The 10,424-nt window shown below is 43.4% G+C and overlaps 1 long non-coding RNA gene across 1 annotated transcript; it reads left to right on the top strand.

Moving 5' to 3' along the window:
- The first annotated feature begins 2,616 nt into the window (after positions 1 to 2,616).
- Positions 2,617 to 4,498, top strand: LOC123495036 (uncharacterized). The gene is made up of 3 exons (XR_006666848.2): positions 2,617 to 2,854; positions 2,937 to 3,159; positions 3,623 to 4,498. It is a non-coding gene; the product is annotated as an uncharacterized lncRNA (long non-coding RNA).
- Positions 4,499 to 10,424: the final 5,926 nt, after the last annotated feature.

Genomic DNA, 10,424 nt, shown 5'->3' with positions numbered 1-10,424 from the left:
TTGGAGTTAGCCTCAATTGTGCATGCATTGAAAACTTGGAGGCCTTATCTTATTGGTAATCATTGCGATATATTTACTGATCATAAGAGCTTGAAGTACATTTTTACTCAGAAGGATTTGAACCTCAGGCAGAGGAGATGGTTGGAGCTTATTAAGGATTATGATTTGAATGTGCAGTATCATCCTGGTAAGGCTAATGTTGTTGCTGATGCATTGAGTCGTAGGAGCCATGCTAATGCAATTAATATTGATAATATGCCACCCGAGTTATGTGAACAGTTCAGGAATCTCAGGTTGGAGATGGTTCCTAAGGGATATTTAGCAACACTGGAGGTAAAGCCTACTTTGCTTGACAGGATCAGAGAAGCTCAAAAGGCTGATAAGGAGATTGCTGAGATAAAAGAGAACATGGTTAAAGGTAAGGCAGAAGGTTTCCATGAGGATGAACATGGATCCATATGGTTTGAGAAGCGTATTTGTGTACCTCAAGATGCAGATATCAGGAAGTTGATTCTCCAGGAGGCGCATGATTCACCTTATTCTATTCACCCAGGCAACACTAAGATGTATTTGGATTTGAGGGAAATATTTTGGTGGCCTAGCCTGAAGAGGGAAATTGCTGGATATATTGCAACATCTGATGTGTGCCAGAGAGTTAAAGCGGAAGATCAGAGACCAGCAGGTTTGTTACAGCCATTGCCTATACCTGATTGGAAGTGGGATGAGATTGGTATGGATTTCATTACAGGTCTACCCAGGACTCGGTCAGGTTATGACTCTATTTGTGTAGTTGTTGATCGTTTGACTAAAGTTGCTCACTTCATCCCGATAAAGACTACTTATACCAGTGCTCAGCTAGCAAATATTTATATGTCTAATTTTTTTTGTCTTCATGGAGTTCCAAGGAAGGTAGTGTCTGATAGAGGTACTCGGTTCACATCCAAATTCTGGCGTCAGTTGCATGAATCCTTTGGCAGCAGGCTGGAGTTCAGTACAGCTTTCCATCCACAGACAGATGGTCAGACAGAGAGGGTAAACCAGATTTTGGAGGATATGTTGAGAGCTTGTGCTTTGGACTACGGGTCCAGTTGGGATGATAATTTACCTTATGCAAAGTTCTCATATAATAACAGTTACCATGCTAGTCTGCAGATGGCACCATTTGAGGTATTGTATGGTAGAAAGTGCAGGACACCGTTGATGTGGGATGAGGTTGGAGAGCGTCAATTCTTTGGACCAGACTTGATCAAGGATGCTGAGGAGAAGGTCAAGTTGATTCGTGACAGGCTGAAGATATCACAGTCCAGGCAGAAGAGTTATGCAGATGCAAAACGTAAGGAGGTGACATATGAGGTAGGAGACCGTGCATACCTTCGAGTTTCACCACTTCGTGGAATTAAGAGGTTTGGAATAATTCAAGGATTGTAAATACCATAACAGCAAAGTAGAATGCACCAAATTTGTCCTATTACCGGTTCCAGGAAGAGCACACCAAATGAAAGAAACTATTACTCAAAAAGCGAATCACATCTCGATCCACAAACTGCCAAAAGCCTTTGTTATTCCATTCCCAGTGGAACGTCAACGTAAGTTAGCACCATGTTTTGTGGGGCCTTACAAGATCTTGGAGCGTAGAGGAGAGGTAGCTTATCAGCTGGATGCCAGAATCCTTGTCAGGAGTTCATAATGTGTTCCATGTATCTCAGTTGAAGAAGTGTCATGCAGAGATGATGGATGTTCCATTAAGGGACACAGTGCCACTTGAGGCAATTCAGTTGGAGAGTGATTTGACATATGAGGAGAAGCCTATTAAGATTCTGGAGACAGCATAGAGAGTTACTCGCACCAAAACAATCAAGTTATGCAAGGTTCAGTGGGATCATCATACAGAGGAGGAAGCTACCCGGGAACAAGAGGAGGATCATATGCAGGATCACCCACACCTATTTGCTAGCCAGTCCGAATCTCGAGGGCGAGATTCATCCTAAGGGGGGTAGGTTTGTAGCATCCCAATTTTCCTAAATTAGGATGTTAATAGATCATTCATATGCATATCATATTTTTATTGCATTATTTGCTTTTCTGAAATATTCAAATCATTATGCAACAAAAGGCAATTTATTAGAGTGGAGATAACATGACTTCTCCCCTGTTTTTAAAAATGTTCATAATGTGCAGAATATTAATTCCAATTTATCTGATATGTTCTGATATTTTTCTTATTCTCCAGAATATTTTAATTGTGTGTTATTTTACTGTTTGTGTGGCCTTTTGCATAAAATGAATTTTCAAAAATTGCATTAGGTGAGGAACTAGTGTTCCTGTAGTTTATGTTAGTATTATACATTTTACTGTGTGTCTACGTATTTTTATTTAGTTTTTATACTGTTGTTTTATTTTTAGTTATTTACTGCTGTAGTTTTTGTTAAAGAGAAAAAAAAACAAAGCACGCAGCGCCACGGCACGGCAGCCACGCGGCCCAGCACCGCGGCCCACCTAACCCCGCACAGCCGCGACCCAGCCCAGCCGACCGAATCGGTACGCGCAACGACCGCATGCCCAGCCCGCTCGCTCGCCTCCAGCCACTGACTAGCGAGCCCCGCGCCTGTTCGTCCTCTTCCTCGAGCCGAAGACCGCTGTGCCGCACCGCGCGCGCAGCCCTTCCCGAGCCCGAGTCGATCTGTGCCCCTGTTCGACCCCGTGACCTTTCAGGTCACCGCACGCGAGCCAACCTCCGCGAGGATCCCCGCAGCCCTTTTTCCCCGTCTCCTGTTGCTGCACGCGTGAGCTAGGGCGAAGCCGATCTCGTGAGGAGCTCCGCAGTCCGCCGCCTTCGTCGGACGACCTCGCCGCCGTAGGGACGCTTCCGGCCACGCCGTTTACTCCCCTCGACCCTCCGCTCATCGCTTCACCCCCTAATTTATTTTCGTGGGCAGAGAGCCACCGGAGCGAGGAACTCAAGCTCGTCCGCCGCCGCCGGAGCACACCGCGTTCTCGTCGTCGCCGTCGCCCGCAGAGCACGCCCCGTCGTCGTTTGACCTCACCACCGCGTCCGCAACTCGAAGCCGCCTCCGCCCGTCACCTCACCTTCGCTGGAGCACCGCCGGAGAAGCGCCGCCGGCGACGCCCGAGACCGCCGCCGTTTTCCTCTGTCTTCGGGTGAGCACACGCGCCCAGCTAATCAAGAACTGCCACGTGGCACTTTGCTACAGGACGCCCACATGAGTTCGCTACAGGACCAGGCGTTTTCTGTTGCAGTTTTTGTTTTTTAGATTTTCCTCAAATCCTCAAATTGATATATCTCCAATTCTATATATCCAAATTAGGTGATTCTTTTTTCCTATGCACTCAAAAAATCAGCACTTTATCACAGTACCAAAATCTCACATGTTTGCACTGTTCAAACTTGAATTCGTTGAATTTGAATTAAACCTTCCGGAGGCCGTAAATTCCCAACCGTTTAACGAAGTTTAGTGATTCTTTTTGCATTGTGATCGTAGTGCAATTTAGGTGCTGTTAAGCTACTATTTTTGGGTTTTTGAAATGATTTTTCTTGCTGTTGGTTTTATTTTGGCTTTATTTGAGTTTCGGTGATTGATTGTTGATACTGTGCAACATGTAGATTGTCCGGAGTGCGATGCGAGCTATTGTCAGGAGTGTGACTTTCTGAACCAGAACCAAGGCAAGTTACATGTTGATCATCCTTTACCTATTGTTTTCTATGCATGTAGTTATATCACACTATGAATATATGCATGGATAAGAATACTATTTTATTTTGAGCTATCTTCCCGCCATTGCAGATCGTGGTAGGTGTAGTTGCTATGCTTTGTAGACAGGGGTGGTTCGTGTATTCATTGAGCTAGTGAGAATTATATATATAACAATTTGAGTAGTAACTCAGGGTTTAATTCACCTCTGGGCGGAAGTGGTATTGCTAGGGTGGTTTGTGACGACCCGAGACCGACGCTCCAGACGCCTTCCATGTTTTTCGTTAGCGCCGTGTGTTTTATTTGTTTGTTGCATTTCATCATCGCACCATCCGCATTGCCTTGGCACTCGTTGCCGTCATTGTTTTTGAAACTTGCATTCATTCATGGTTTCCGCCTCTTCTTTGTCTCTGTTGACCTTCTCTCAGACCAACCGGACCGCTCTCTTCTCTCTTGTGATGAGGACATCAATACCATTGTTACACCCACAACCCCTACTACTACATATACTGGACCAATTACTAGAGCTCGCGCACGCCAATTAAATTATCAGGTACTTTCGTTTCTTGGTAATGATTCTAATGTTCATGAGAATATGATGCTGCCTAAATTGGATACATTTGTTTTGCTTACAAATGAAGGGCCTGGCATGGATAAGAGGGATGAACATTGGAGCAAGAACAAGCATGGAGTTGATGGCATGCGCAAGGGGAACAAGAACGGAGTTACAAGTGATGATTTCAGGACTTTGAAGCCACCATAATGAGTGCATGAAGCCTTGGACGAAATATACAAGATGCCACTTCATAAACTTCGTCCAGAGGCTATTCTAGGTGCTGCGTCACCTTATTATTGGGCCAGGCCCATGTAATTTCGAAATACATAAGTATAGGCTGTTTTTAGAGTCCGTATGTGTGGGGAAACAAGAGATAGGGTTGGTTTCGGACCCCTTCCCCAAGGGCCACGAAATTCCCCCCTCTTACTCCATATATACAGCCCTTAGGGCACCGTTTAGACTTTGGGTTTTGTTTAGATTAAAAGTTTGCCACAGCTGCAACTTCGCGTACTTCATTTGTGTTCAACGACAAGACCAAGGCGTCACAGAACCCCACCTTCATTAATAAAGCTTTCCTCTTATATTCGCAATATCCAGATTGCAATCTTAGTTTCTTGCTTGTTCTTCGTTTGCTCGTAGGAAACAGGCCCTCGTGGTCAGGTTGATCGTGCTCCGGCGTGGTCAATAACCCTCGGAAGTTGGTTTAGCGATTGCTAAGGCGTGATGTCTCGCACGTTCGTAGTCCGATCGTCAAGGTCGACTCCCACAGAAAACGATAGCCACCATCTCATCGAAACTTCGGGACACCTTTGCCTCTATCAAGTGGTATCAGAGCCAGGTTGCTCGGTGAGATTTTACAGTTTTTTCGTAGTTTAGATCGAGTCTGTTCTTCATACCTATAGTCCACGAAAAAGCAAAAAAAAGGGGTTAGTTCATCTTATCCGAACCAATCTGAGCCTTTGCGTAATCTTTTCGGTATTTGCTTTGTTGAATTTGCGGTTGCATCGTCGTGTCAAGTTCCTGGTCCTAGCGTCTAGTCCTTTAGAGTTTCGAGTTCTGTTTACAAGTTGTCACGCCGCCGCCGCACCATCGTCATCACCGCTGCCATATACCACCATTGTCATCACCGCTGCCATATACCACCATCATCATCACCGCTGCCATATACCACCATCGTCATCACCGCTGCCATATACCACCATCGTCATCGCCGCTACCATATACCACATATCCACTGCCATCACGTTAATCCGAGTCCACCTCCATCACAGATTCGCCACCAGTCCGTGTTCCACCGCCCTGCATATATCCGCCACCAGTCCGAGTTTCCACCAGATTCATCTCCGCCACCAGTCCTAGTCCGAGTCTAGTAAATGTTGCTTTGTTCTCGATTTCCAGATCACGCGGTACTCCGAGTCGTGATAGAGTAGGACTCCCCAACTTCCGAGCCATTCGTAGAAGAAAAATAGTTCCAGTTTCAAAAAAAGAACTAAGTCTGGAAAATTCTGGCTAGGCAGTTTTTAGGACATTTGTAGACTTTTTCAAAAAAAAATTGTTGCGGAGCAAAAAAGAGAGGAAAAAAAGTGCAAAAAAAATGAAGAAAAGAGAAAAAAAATCAGTGTGTGCTCCTCCCTTGTTTACGTGCAGCGCCGTGATTTTTTTAGTGTTCTAGGCTCGCGTCTCTAGTACGGTCTAGCCTAGGACCAGCACAATATCATCGTTGAGCGTTTATTCAACTTTGCATATCTGAATTGATTATTGCTGACCCTTTTTGCTACCATATTATAAGCCTTCCCAGCTCCACATACATCTACATCATGCGTTTGACTCTCCCTGGTAATCGCTTTATCCAAGCTTTGAGAGTTTTGACTACATCGGTTGCCGATCACCGCCTGCTGCTGGGTAAGAACTGGTAAGAATTTGAGATTTGCTTGACGGATTTGTGACACCCACCACCACCACCACTTGTTAGTAGTCTGTAGGATCATATTCTTGTGTGTTTCTATTGCTGCTAACCATGCCAGGATCACAAGCCGACGAGATTGACTGGGAGAACTTAACGAACAAGGAGCTTCATGATAAGTTTCAGCAAATGATGTCTGAACAGGTGCAAGATCTGCTGAACAATTTTGAAGAGGCCATGGAGAAGATCACTGGCCTTGAGAAGACGTGCTAAAGAAAGCTCGATAACAGATTTAATGAACTGCTTGCGCGTCTTCCACCACCGGTTGCACCTGCCGCACCTCTGCAACAACAACAACAACAACAACAACAACAACAACAACAACGACTAACTCCACGTCGCGTAACAGCCCTTCGCCGAGCGAGCCGTGTTCCTCTTCAGCCTGGCCAAACTGTTGGTGCTGCTGTTGATAATTTTGTGGCTCCTGCTGCTGATGGGGAGGAGGATGATTATGCGGGAGATTACGAGGATAAGGTTGATTAAAATCAGAACTACGTGCAACCACCAGCACCACAACCACCAGGTCATCCACATGCAAATAATGGCAATGGTAGGGCTCTCCCTCAGGTACGAGATCATGACCATCTCCCTAAACTGAAATTGAATATTCCACCATTTGAGAGTAGATATGTTCCTGATATGTATCTTACTTGGGAGTTAGAAACTAAACAACGATTTACATGTTTACAATAACCTGAGGAGAGACGTGTTCCTGCTGCTGTTTGTGCTTTCACTAGCTTTGCATGTGTTTGGTGGTCTGGACATTGTAGATTATATCCTATTCCAGCTACTTGCGCTGCTTTGAAAATTGCTATGCGTACTCGTTGGGTTCCACCATATTATCAACAAAATTGCAGCGTTTAAGACAAGGAAAAAATTCCGTAGAAGAATATTATCAGGAATTACAAACTGGCATGATTAGATGTGGTATTGTTAAGGAGAATGAAGCTATGCTTGCACGTTTTATGGCTGGATTAAATAGAGACATTCAGACCATTCTAGAGTATAAGGAGTATAATAATATCACTCGTTTATTCCATCTTGCTTGTAAAGCTGAACATGAAGTGCAGGATCGACAGGCATTGGCGCGAACTAACTTTTCTGCAGGTCGACCTTCATCATGGACACCACGTGCATTCTTTACTTGCACTACACCATCACCTCCATCAGGTGCCACCTCCAGCCGTGATACAAGAAACAGGCACAACCACCACTCTCTGCCAAGAGCACACCTGCCGGGCCTGCGCAGAGCTCTTCTTCTTCCATGGCGTCAACATGGCACACAAGTGATATTATTTGTCGTCGTTGTAAGGGAAGAGGACATTTTGCGAGAGAATGCAAATCTCAGCGTGTGATGATTGCTACTGAGGATGGTGGGTATGAGTCCGCTAGTGACTATGATGAGGAGACTTTGGCTCTTATTACACATGAAGAACACGGTGGAGATGATTCTGATCATGAGACGCAATACATGGCTGCTGAAGATGCTGATAGGTATGAATGTTTAGTTGCTCAACATGTTTTGAGTGTGCAGGTTACACAAGCTGAGCAAAATCAGAGGCATAATTTGTTCCATACAAAGGGAGTTGTGAAGGAACGTTCTATTCGCGTCATCATAGATGGAGGGAGCTGCAACAACTTGGCTAGCATGGAGATGGTGGAGAAGCTATCTCTCACCACAAGACCACATCCACATCCTTACTACATCCAATGGTTCAACAACAGCGGCAAGGTTAAGGTAACACGTATTGTTCGTGTGCATTTTAGTATCTCTACATATGCTGATTATGTTGATTGTGATGTGGTACCTATGCAAGCATGTTCCTTATTACTTGGAGATCATGGCAATTTGATAAAAATTCTGTACACCATGGTAGAAACAATCAGTATACTCTTGTTCATAAGGATAAAAATATTACTTTGCTTCCTATGACTCCTGGTTCCATTTTGAAAGATGATATTAATAGAGCTAATAAAGCAAAACAGGAGAAAAATAAGAGTTAAAATCAGATTGTGGCAAAAGAATTTGAGCAACAAATGAAGCCTAATAATAAACCATCTAGTGTTGCTTCTGAAATTAAATTGAAAAGTGCATGTTTACTTGCCACCAAATCTTATATTGATGATCTAGATTTTAGCAAATATGTTTGCTATGCTTTTGTGTGCAAAGAGGCATTATTTTCATTCAAGGACGTGCCTTCTTCTTTGCCCCCTGCTATCACTAACATTTTGCAGGAGTTCGCTGACGTCTTCCCACAAGATGTGCCACTGGGATTACCACCTATTCGAGGGATTGAGCATCAAATTGACTTAATTCCCGGTGCATCGCTACCCAACCGTGCACCATACCGTACCAATCCAGAGGAGACGAAGGAGATTATGCGTCAAGTACAGGAGCTGCTCGACAAAGGTTATATACGCGAATCTCTTAGTCCTTGTGTTGTTCCTATTATACTAGTGCCTAAAAAGGATGGCACGTCGCGTATGTGTGTTGATTGTAGAGGCATCAATAATATTACTATTCGTTATCGTCATCCTATTCCTAGGCTAGATGATATGCTTGATGAATTGAGTGGCTCTACAATATTCTCCAAAGTTTATTTGTGTAGTGGATACCATCAAATTCGTATGAAATTGGGAGATGAATGGAAAACAACATTTAAAACTAAGTTTGGTTTATATGAGTGGTTAGTCATGCCTTTTGGGTTAACTAATGCACCTAGTACTTTCATGAGACTAATGAATGAAGTTTTACGTGCTTTCATTGGACGATTTGTGGTAGTCTATTTTGATGATATACTGATTTATAGCAAATCTTTGGAAGAACATTTGGAACATTTACGTGCTGTTTTTATTGCTCTACGTGATGCACGTTTGTTTGGTAACCTTGGGAAGTGCACCTTTTGCACCGACCGAGTATCTTTTCTTGGCTATGTTGTTACTCCATAGGGAATTGAAGTTGATAAAGCCAAGATTGAAGCTATTGAGAGTTGGCCGCAGCCCAAAACGGTCACACAAGTGAGGAGTTTTCTTGGACTCGCTGGTTTCTATAGGCGTTTTGTGAGAGATTTTAGCACCATTGTTGCACCTCTCAATGAGCTTACAAAGAAGGATGTGCCTTTTGTTTGGGGTACCGCACAGGAACAAGCCTTCACGGTATTGAAAGATAAGTTGACACATGCTCCTTTACTCCAACTTCCTGATTTTAATAAGACTTTTGAGCTTGAATGTGATGCTAGTGTAATTGGATTAGGAGGTGTGTTATTACAAGATGGCAAACCTGTTGCATACTTTTCTTAAAAATTGAGTGGGCCTAGTCTGAACTATTCTACTTATGATAAAGAATTATATGCTCTTGTTCGGACTTTAGAGACATGGCAACATTATTTATGGCCCAAAGAATTTGTTATACATTCTGATCATGAATCTTTGAAACATATTAAAAGTCAAGCTAAACTGAATCGTAGACATGCTAAATGGGTTGAATTCATTGAGACTTTCCCTTATGTCATTAAACACAAGAAGGGTAAAAAAATGTTATTGCTGATGCTTTGTCTCGTCGCTATACTATGCTTTCACAACTTGACTTTAAAATATTTGGTTTGGAGACCATCAAAGATCAATATGTGCAGGATGCTGATTTTAAAGATGTAATGCAGAATTGTAAAGAAGGAAGAACATGGAACAAGTTCGTTATTAATGATGGCTTTGTGTTCCGTGCTAACAAGCTATGCATTCCTGCTAGCTCTGTTCGTCTTTTGTTGTTGCAGGAGGCGCATGGAGGAGGATCGTGAAGAAGACGGAGGACGTAGTTGCTACACATTTCTTTTGGCCAAAGATGAGATGGGATGTTGAGCGTTTTGTTGCTCGCTGCACTACATGTCAAAAAGCTAAGTCATGACTCAATCCTCATGGTTTATATATGCCTTTGCCTATACCTAGTGTTCCTTGGGAGCATATATCTATGGACTTTGTTTTAGGTTTACCTCGAACAAAGAAGGGGAGGGATAGCATATTTGTTGTCGTGGATAGATTCTCTAAAATGGCACACTTTATATCATGTCATAAAAGCGATGATGCTGTTAATGTTGCTGATTTGTTCTTTCGTGAAATTATTCGCTTGCATGGTGTGCCAAATATTATTGTTTCAGATCATGATACTAAATTTCTTAGCCACTTTTGGAGATGTTTATGG

This window comes from Aegilops tauschii, chromosome 7, assembly GCF_002575655.3.
Source record: "Aegilops tauschii subsp. strangulata cultivar AL8/78 chromosome 7, Aet v6.0, whole genome shotgun sequence".
Classification (NCBI taxonomy): domain Eukaryota; kingdom Viridiplantae; phylum Streptophyta; class Magnoliopsida; order Poales; family Poaceae; genus Aegilops; species Aegilops tauschii.
This window is presented reverse-complemented; position numbering and strand designations above follow the sequence as displayed.